The sequence below is a fragment of the Solanum stenotomum genome, chromosome 2 (assembly GCF_019186545.1).
Source record: "Solanum stenotomum isolate F172 chromosome 2, ASM1918654v1, whole genome shotgun sequence".
NCBI lineage: Eukaryota > Viridiplantae > Streptophyta > Magnoliopsida > Solanales > Solanaceae > Solanum > Solanum stenotomum.
Genome location: NC_064283.1, coordinates 49353317 through 49364187, shown reverse-complemented (window position 1 = coordinate 49364187; position 10871 = coordinate 49353317). Strand labels below are relative to the sequence as shown.

Here is a 10871-nt window from a genome sequence, read left to right as displayed (position 1 = left end):
CCAAAAACCCAAGCGTAAATTTCCAATTTTCTAAAATGAACCAATTCAGTTTATACCCTAATTTAATTGCTAAAAATGAATTAACTTAATTGGGTGGTGAAAAGACCATAATGCCCTTCTAAAATCCGGATTGGACTTTCCTTATTTGAACAGCCCAACTTCCAATGAGAATAACTCACTCATACGAACTCGGAATCGTGCAAACTCGGCGGCGTTGGAAATATTATTCTAAGATCTTTCCTACGATATCTGGAAACACACCTAATCATCTTGAGCTAGGAGTTATGGTCGTTTGAAGTTGATCAAAAACTCAAACTTAACTTAACTTTACCAATTTTCCAAATTTTTATTATTTCCAAAAATCACTCTTTCTAATTCTAGCTCTTTCTAGTTCTTTCAATTTGTGAGATGTTACAATATCTCCCCTTGGGAACATTCTTCCTCAAATGAGATTACTATTAATAGGCTAATGGTGTAACATTAACATTCAACTCAAACACCCAACAAGCAATGCAATTACAACATGCTAATCTTATAAATAAAAGCCAAGAAAAGGATGAACAATTGCCTTTAATTCAAGCAATAAAGGATCTTAGTCTTGCTTATGTTTTACTTCTGACACTAATGATGATTCAACCCCATTCATCACCACTACTCCTCCTTCTGTGGAATCCATTAGTCGAACTCCTAAGCATGCAAGTCTATGCACATTTTTTGCTGACTCTTTCTTATCTTCCTCAAAATAGGGGGCACTACCCATAGACAACCTGCTCAAGGCATCCGCAACAATATTAGCCTTACCTGGGTGATAGAGGATACTCATATTATAATCCTTGAGTGATAACAGCAAGGTTAAGGGAGATCACAAATAGAGAATTGAATATTAGAATGTGGAAGCACAAAGAAAAAAAACAAAAAAAATAACTAAAGATATGGGAAATTCGAAGGAAAGATCCACGAATTTCCAAGAATTAGATGTTCTAAGGCCTTGAAAAGATCCAAATAACAACGTATAGATTTATGGAAGAAATCTAACGCCTTTACTTGAGAAAACGAATCAAAACGATAGATTTGGATCTTGACCGCTTTATGAGTAACTAAAGACAATATTTAGTATGTAGAAACTAATCATTTTCTAAAGAATACCAAAAAGAAACCAAAGATATCACAATAAGAAGTTACTTTATACCTTAAACTATGAAACTAGTAAAAGTTTAAAGATAAATTCTCAAAGAACAAATCACAAAGGTTCAAAGAACTCTCTCAAATATTATTAATATCAATCTAAATTGTCTTTAATGAATGAAAAGGGCTCCTATATATAGGAGAAGGGGAAAAAAACGTCCAAGAGCCCTTCTAAGAAGCTAAAAGGTCAGTCAAACCCTAGAAAGACAATTACAAGGAATCCTACTCTAGAAAGGAAATAAAGTAACCTAAATAGGAACAAATTTAGTACTTCTAGGAAAGCATTAAATGGTACTTAGGAGACCATAAATAGACTAAGGAAAATATTAATAACCTATATATAAATAATAAATAAGGTAAATCCCAACTAGGAAAAGAATCTTGACAATCTTGGAAAGTTTGACTAGTCTTCTCTCAAAACTTGGGTAGAAAGCAACTCTTGTTGTGGCTGATTCTTGGACTCTTCTTGACCTTATTTGCACGAAATTGGACCTTAAAATTCCTCATCTTGGGCTTGAATTTGGGCCACCAAATAATTGTAGCATTTGGACAATTCCTCTCCCTTGGGCTTGAGCTCTTCTTCCCCAATAAGACACCTTTGGATCAGCGATTGAAGCCCATTGAGCTTATCATTGAACTCCTTGGTTTGAGATCTTGTTATGGGCCTCCTTGGAGTTTCTAAAGCTTCATCCTTGTCCTTCAATGGAGTAGAGCTTCCTTGGATGCTATCATTCCCCTCTTCTTGAAGAGAATTCGTCCTCGAATTCAAATCTGCATCAAAATGGGAAAGATCAGAAACATTAAAAGTAGCACTAACTTGGAACTCACCAGGAAGATCAAGTTTATAAGCATTTTCTCCAATCCTTTCAAGGACTTTGTATGGCCCACTTCCTCTAGGATCCAGTTTGGTCTTTCTTTTGGAAGGAAATCTTTCCTTTCTCATACACACCCAAACCAATTCACCAGGTTTAAAAGCAACATATTTTCTACCCTTATTCCTTCGCAATGCAACTTCCTTATTCTTCTTTTCAATTGCAAGCCTTGTTTGTTCATGAATTTTCTTCATCATATCAGCCTTCTTCTTACCATCAAGATTAGCAAAATCATTAGTAGGCAAAGGCAATAAATCAAGGGGGGTAAGGGGGTTGAATCCATATACAACTTCAAAAGGAGTCTTACCAGTAGAAGAATAAAAGGTCCTATTATAAGCAAATTCTACAATAGGTAAGTAATCTTCCCAAGAAGTCAACTTCCCTTTCAAAAGAGCCCTCAACATGTTCCCTAAAGTTCTATTAACCACTTCCGTTTGCCCGTCCGTTTGTGGGTGACAAGATGTAGAAAATAGCAATTTAGTTTCCAACTTTCCCTAAAGAATTCTCCAAAAGTGACTTAAGAACTTGGCATCCCTATTATTAACAATAGTTCTAGGTATTCCACGCAATTTAACCACTTCCTTTACAAACAAGTCAGCCACATGAGATGCATCATTAGTCTTTTTACATGGGATAAAATGAGCCATTTTAGAAAATCTATCTACTACCACCAATATACTATCCTTACCATACTTAGTCCTTGGCAGCCCCAATATGAAATCCATAGAAATATCAATCCAAGGGGAATTAGAAACAGGTAAAGGAGTATAAAGACCATGCGGCAATGTTCTAGACTTAGCCTGTTTACATTCAAGACAATAAGAACACACTTTTTCAACATCCTTTCTCATGCTAGGCCAATAAAAATGTTCAGACAGTATTTCCAGTGTTTTGGGTACACCAAAATGTCCCATTAGCCCTCCACAATATGCTTCCCTAACAAATAGTTCACGCAACGAGCAGTTAGGAACACATAATTTATTTTCCTTGAATAGAAATTCATCTTGAAGATTAAATTTCTCAAAGAGACCTAACTGACATTCAGCAAAAATCTCACCAAAATTAGAATCATTAGCATAGAGGAACTTGATTTGGTCAAAACCCAACAACTTTGAAGTAAGAGTAGAGATCAAAACATACCTTCTTGAGAGTGCATCAACAACGACATTCTCCTTTCCTTGTTTGTAAGCAATTACATAAGGAAAAGTTTCAATAAACCCTACCCATTTAGCATGCCTACGACTAAGTTTACCGTGGCTCTTCAAGTATTTTAATGACTCATGATCAGTCTTGACCACAAATTCTCGAGGCCACAAGTAGTGTTGCCATGTAGCTAACGCCCTTACCAAGGCATATAGCTCCTTATCATAAGTTGAGTAGTTCAATGTTGCTCCACTTAGCTTTTCACTAAAGTAGGCAATTGGCTTGGAGTCTTGCATCAAAACTGCACCTATGCCCTTACCAGAGGCATCACACTCAACTTCAAAAGACTTAGAAAAATCAGGCAATTGCAAAAGAGGAGCATAACACAATTTATCCTTCATCAAGTTAAATGCATCATCTTGTTCCTTTCCCCATGTAAAAACCTTATCTTTTTTAATAACTTCAGTTAAAGGAGCAGCAATGGTGCTAAAGTCTCGCACAAACCTCCTATAAAAACTAGCAAGTCCATGAAAACTCCTAACTTCAGTTACAATATTAGGTTTAGGCCATTCTTTTATTGCCTTGATTTTCTCATCATCTACTTCAACTCTCTTAGAACTGACCACAAAACCTAAGAAAACCACACGATCCACACAGAAAGTACACTTTTTGAGATTAGCAAATAAGTGTTGATTTCTAAGAACTTCAAAAACGTGTTTTAAGTGCTCTAGGTGTTCATGCAAATTTTGAGAAAAGATCAAGATGTCATCAAAATACACCACAATAAATTTTCCATGGAAATCTTTAAAAACATGATTCATTAGTCTCATAAAAGTGTTTGGTGCATTAGTCAAGCCAAAGGGCATAACTAACCACTCATAAAGTCCATATTTGGTCTGAAAAGCAGTTTTCCATTCATCTCCAAGATTCATATGAATCTGATGGTAACCACTCTTTAGATCAATTTTAGAAAAGATTTTGGAACCATACAGTTGGTCCAACATGTCATCAAGATGAGGGATAGGATGGCGATACTTTACCCTTATCTTGTTGATGGCTCGACAATCTACACACATCCTCCATGTTCCATCCTTTTTTGGAACCAATAGGACCGGAACAGAGCATGGGCTCATACTCTCTCGAACAAATCCCTTTTCAAGCAATTCTTCAACTTGCCTTTGTAATTCTTTGTTCTCTTCAGGATTGCTCCTATAGGCAGGCCTATTAGGAAGTTGAGACCCAGGCACAAAGTCTATTTGGTGCTCAATCCCTCTCAAAGGTGGCAATCCCTTTGGAGTGTCATCAGGAAAAACATCTTCAAAATTCTGCAAAAGAAAAGAAACATTATTTGGCAAAGAAGGAGTTAGTTGTTCAAAATTAATCAATACTTCTTTGTAAGTAAGTAGTATTATGGGCAGCCCCTCTCTCCTAGCATTCAAACACTCTTTGGCTTTTATAAAGACTCTCATTTTTCTTTTCCTTAGCCTCTTTCTCTCACCAAAACATTTTATTTTTTTACTCACACCCTCTTTTACCTCTTTACTTAGATCGCTGCCCTCTCTCTCTCTTTCTCTCGGTCATCTCTCTTTTTTTCTATCTCTTGGCCTTTTTCTTTTCCCTCAAGCTCACTTTTTACCTCTCCCTTTTGTTTTCCCATTGTTTCCCTCAATCGTTTTTTATCTTCAAACACTTGAGAAGGAGATAATGGTGCAAGAGTATACTTCTTACCATTATGCAGAAGACTATACCTATTATTTCTCCCATGATAAGTAGTATCCCTATCATACTGCCAAGGTCAGCCAAGTAAAACATGACATGCTTGCATTGGAACTACATCACAAAGAATTTCATCTTCATACCTACCAACATTGAATGAAATCATGCATTGTTTGTTTACTTTTATTTCTCCACAATCATTCAACCATTGGAGCCTCTATGGGGTAGAGCGCTTCATGCATGCAATTCCTAGTTTATCCACTAAGTATGAACCCAGCACATTTGCACAACTTCCCCCCATCAATAATCATAGAATAAGTCTTCCCTTTTATCCCACACCTAGTATGAAACAAATTCTCTCTCTGCCCTTCATCAACACTACCCAAATTGATAGTCATAATTCTCCTAACCACCCCAATTATACCATCATTAGGCAGTTCCAAATCATCTTCCTCACTTACACCTTCTCCCTCTTCTTCTTCCCCCTCACTTTTCTCACTCTCATATTCTCCATTCTCTCTAAGTAGGACGTTTCTTCTACTTGGACATTCATGCATCATATGACCCCTTCCATGACATTTGTGACATTGAACAGAACTTGAAGGTTTAGAAGATTTAGGATTAAAGGTTTTACCTCCCTCCTCAACTTTACCTTTACCTCTATCATCTTGAGGTTTGGAAGGAGCTTTCCCCTCTTGATTTGACCATGGCTTCTTAGAGATAGTGTTTGGTCGACTTCTCCATGAGTTATTTTGCTGCTTTTTCTCAATTTGTTTTTCAACTTTTACAGACAAATCAACTAACTCATCTAAAGTTACATATTGTTGTATCTCTACTACATTAGTTATTTCTGTATTTAAACAATTTAAAAATCTAGCTATTATAGCCTCTTCTTCCTCCATGCAGTTAGCTTGGATCGTAGCCATATCCATACTTTTGAAGTACTCATCCACCGATATGGAGCCTTGCTTCAAGTGTTGAAGGCGAGATTGTAGATCTCTTTGGAAGTATGATGGAATAAATCGCTTCCTCATTACCCTCTTCATCTCTGCCCACGTAGCAATAGGTGGTAGCTCCTCTTGCAATCTGTCCCTAGCAAGTTTTTTCCACCAAGAAGCAGCATAATTAGAAAACTCAACAACAGCAAGTTTAACTTTCTTACCCTCAGAGTAGTTATGGCAATCAAAGATGGCTTCAACTCGTCTCTCCCAATCAAGGTACAAGTCTGGATCCCTTGTCCCCTTGAAAGATGGCATCTTCATCTTTATACTATTTATATTATCATCTTCTACTCTACCTCTTTGTCCCCTCCTATCTCTTCTTTCTAGATTAAATTCAATATCAAAATCATCATTATCATATTCATGATTTACAAAAGGGATATGGGGTACATTCCTTCTAACTTGGGGTCCAACATTATTTGGGGGTACAACATCATTCTCCCTCCTAATTGCAGCTATGGTGTCATTCTGCTCGATAATCATATCCCTTATCTCTTGAAATTGAAGGATCCATCTCTCAAATTGTTGGTGCATAGCTTGAAGGGTGAAGTCGTTCCTTCCTTTGACCTCGGCTTCTAAACAAGCCCTTTCCTCATCACCACCCGAATTAGACATCTAAAAAAAAAGAATAAATGATCAAGTATCACACTTTTAATATGGCTTTTACCCTCTTTTAAACTCACCCACACTTGCCTTTTTCCACTCAAAATAACCTTTGAACGAGAATACTTTGTAGATTTATAATTAAACCAAAACGTGTATCAAGTTCGTAGTAATAGAGTATGGAATCTTGGGGTACAAAAAGAAAGTAAAGAACTAGTCCTAGAACAAGTAGGATTTAGTTGAAACAAAACACGAATAAAAAGGAACTTATTTTAGAATTATAAGAACAAGAAGAAAAAAATTCCTCTTATTCTTAAAGATCTAGAATCCCCTCTTCTTTCTACCTTCTTGCTTGGAAACAAATTAATGCAAAACTTGTAGAGCAAGTAATAAGATTTCTTGAATAGCAAGTAATAAGATTTCTTGGGTATCAAGTAATCAAATTTCTTGGAGGACAAGTAGTCAGATTTCTTAGAGAGCAAGTTATAACTTTTTTTTTGTTTACACTACTGTTCACGCTACTGAATTTATTTATTTTTCACGATGCTACTATTCACACTACAGTTTTTTTTCTGCTCTAATATAAGAAGAAATCCCAAGATTTATCAAGAACGGAATCTTGATAGAACCGCTCTGATACCACTTGATAATAGCAAGGTTAAGGGAGATCACAAATAGAGAATTAAATATTAGAATGTGGAAGCACAAAGAAAAGAAACAAAAAAAATAACTAAAGATATGGGAAATTCGAAGGAAAGATCCACGAATTTCCAAGAATTAGATGTTCTAAGGCCTTGAAAAGATCCAAGTAACAACGTATAGATTTATGGAAGAAATCTAACGCCTTTACTTGAGAAAACGAATCAAAACGATAGATTTGGATCTTGACCGCTTTATGAGTAACTAAAGACAATATTTAGTATGTAGAAACTAATCACTTTCTAAAGAATACCAAAAAGAAACCAAAGATATCACAATAAGAAGTTACTTTATACCTTAAACTATGAAACTAGTAAAGGTTTAAAGATAAATTCTCAAAGAACAAATCACAAAGGTTCAAAGAACTCTCTCAAATATTATTAATATCAATCTAAATTGTCTTTAATGAATGAAAAGGGCTCCTATATATAGGAGAAGGGGAAAAAATCGTCCAAGAGCCCTTCTAAGAAGCTAAAAGGTCAGTCAAACCCTAGAAAGACAATTACAACGAATCCTACTCTAGAAAGGAAATAAAGTAACCTAAATAGGAACAAATTTAGTACTTCTAGGAAAGCATTAAATGGTACTTAGGAGACCATAAATAGACTAAGGAAAATATTAATAACCTATATATAAATAAATAAATAAGGCAAATCCCAACTAGGAAAAGAATCTTGACAATCTTGGAAAGTTTGACTAGTCTTCTCTCAAAACTTGGGCAGAAAGCAACTCTTGTGTGGCTGATTCTTGGACTCTTCTTGACCTTATTTTCACAAAATTGGACCTTAAAATTTCTCATCTTGGGCTTGAATTTGGGCCACCAAATAATTGTAGCATTTGGAAAATTCCTCTCCCTTGGGCTTGAGCTCTTCTTCCCCAATAAGACACCTTTGGATTAGCGATTGAAGCCCATTGAGCTTATCATTGAACTCCTTGGTTTGAGATCTTGTTATGGGCCTCCTTGGAGTTTCTAAAGCTTCATCCTTGTCCTTCAATGGTGTAGAGCTTCCTTGGATGCTATCATTGAGTCACTTTAACAACCTTCTTTGTATGAGATTAAGCTATTTCTGAGTAAACAAAGGCTCTAGTGATCGGTGAACATATCCACATGAACACCATAAAGATAATGGCACTATATTTTAAAAGCAAAAACTACAGCAGCCAGCTCTAAGTCATGGGTTGGGTAATTCTTCTCATGAACCTTCAACTTTTCGGAGGCATAAGCTATAACTTTGTCATTCTGCATTAACGCACAACCCAAACCAACTCTAGATGCATCACAATAGAAAGCAAAGCCTTATGTACCTTCTAGTAATGTCAAAACTGGGGCAATAGTCAACCTCTTTTTCAATTCCTGAAAGTTTTTCTCACAAGCTTTAGACCATTGAAACTTCACTGTTTTTTTAGTCAACTTGGTCAAAAGGGATGAAATAGATGAGAATCCCTCTTCGAACCTTCTATAATAGCATGGATGAAATATATAAGAACCCCTCTACAAACCTTCTATAATAGCCAGCCAAACCCAAGACACTCCTAATATCGGTTGGAGATGTGGATCTGGGCCAATTCTGCACTACCTCTATTTTCTACGTATCAACTTAAATTCCCTCTCCAGACACAATGTGGCCTAAAAATGCCACAGACTCAAGACAAAACTCACACTTAGAGAACTTGACATACAACTTTTTATGCTTTAGAGTTTGGAGAACTATTCTGAGATTACTTGCATGATCTTCTTCATTCCTTGAATAGATTAGAATGTCATCAATGAATATGATAACGAACATATCTAAGTAAGGCTTGAATACTCTATTCATAAGGTCCATGAACACTGCAGGTGCATTGGTCAAGCCAAAGGACATGAATAGGAACTCATAATGACCATAACGGGTTCTGAATGTTGTCTTTGGAATATCACATTCCCTTACTCTTAACTGATGGTAGCCACATCGGAGGTCTATCTTAGAAAAACAAGTAGCACCCTGAAGCTGATCGAAAAGATCATCAATCCTTGGGAGAGGATATTTATTCTTGATTGTAACCTTGTTTAATTGGTGGTAATCTATATACATCCTAAGGGAACCATCTTTATTTCTCACAAATAAGACTCGAGCGCTCCAAAGTGAGAAACTTGGTCGAATAAAGCCCTTATCAAGGAGATTTTTCAATTGTTCTTTCATCTCTTTTAACTATTTTAACTCTGCTGGTACCATTCTATATGGAAGAATAGAGATAGGATGAGTATCAGGAAAAACATCTATACCGAAGTCTATCTCTCTCTTAGGAGGGACTCCGGGTAGATCATCTAAAAAACTTCTCGAAACTCTCTTACTATCGAAACTGACTGAATAGGAGGTATCTCAACACTAGAGTCATTAACTCAAACTAAGTGATAGAAACACCCCTTGGAAACTAAATTTCTCGCGTTAAGGTATGAAATAAAATGACCCTTAGGTAATGCTGAACTGCTCTTCAACTCTATAACTGGATCACTGGAAATTTGAACTTGACTAATCAAGTTCTACAATCAATGGAGGCATAACAGGCATGAAGCCAGTCCATAACTTGAATGACAGCAAAATCTACCATGTCTAACTCAACAAAATCAGCCATGGTACTCTTGTGATTGACGGAAATGGAACAGTCACGATAGAATCTCTGCTAGAATAGACTCACCAACAGGTGTAGAAACACTGAAGGGCTCATGAAGTTGCTCAGGAAAAACATCAAAATTGAATACTTAGATCACACCAGTGACAACATCTGGCGAATCCTTTTTCTCTCGGCGACTAGCGATAGCATAAAGACGATTTTCTTCTCTGCTTGCCCTTGAAGTAGCTCATCTAGATGCAGCTCTATCTGGTGGAGCAACTGAAGAATACTGGGTTGTATTACCCCCATTACCATTACTTTGTCTGCTCTTACGACACTCTCTCATAAAATGACCGTTTTGGCCACACTTGAAGCAACTAGTGGAGTCATCATGATACATCCCTGAGTGGCTCCTACCACACCTAGCACATGCAAGAGTCTTAGTACCCCCCTTGTGCCTTACTACCTTGTGAATGCGCAGTTCTAGCTTTGAAGTTTTGAGAATTTTGACTATTGTACTCACATTTGTTTCTTAGTGCAGGTGCACTAGCAGATGATGGAGTAGGTCCTTTCTGCTTATGTTGAAAGAAGATCGGTTCGCATTACTCTTTTGCTGCCCAGATTCATTCCCTGATGTCTTAGACCTCTTATTCTCAAACTCTTCTATATCCTTCAGCTGGTCCTTCTCAACTCGTTGCACATAGATTATCAACCTTGCTATGACCATGCAACCTATTAGCATGGTTGCCTTACTTTCCTTACTAGACAGACGAACTATGAATAAACTTATCCTGCTCCTCATGTTGGTAATCATCTCTTTACTTCTCTTAGCTCACGAGGAAAGAAACGCCTCATGATGGTACTCCCGACCATAGGCCAGCTCAAAATCGGTTACGCATAAGCACGAATTAGAAAGAAACTTTTATAGAGATACACTTTATCGCACGAAGTGAGTATGAAAGAAGTGAAGAAATTCCTAAATGTTGTAGCCCCTTAATTACAGATAAGGTGCGCTTCACAACGATAACTAGGACTCTACAGACACGGCTTCATAGACTCC

General features: G+C 36.8%; 1 pseudogene; it reads right to left on the bottom strand.

Annotated features, from left to right (window-relative positions):
• Positions 1-1950: 1950 nt before the first annotated feature.
• LOC125856048 (uncharacterized) lies at positions 1951-10120 on the bottom strand (annotated as a pseudogene).
• Positions 10121-10871: the final 751 nt, after the last annotated feature.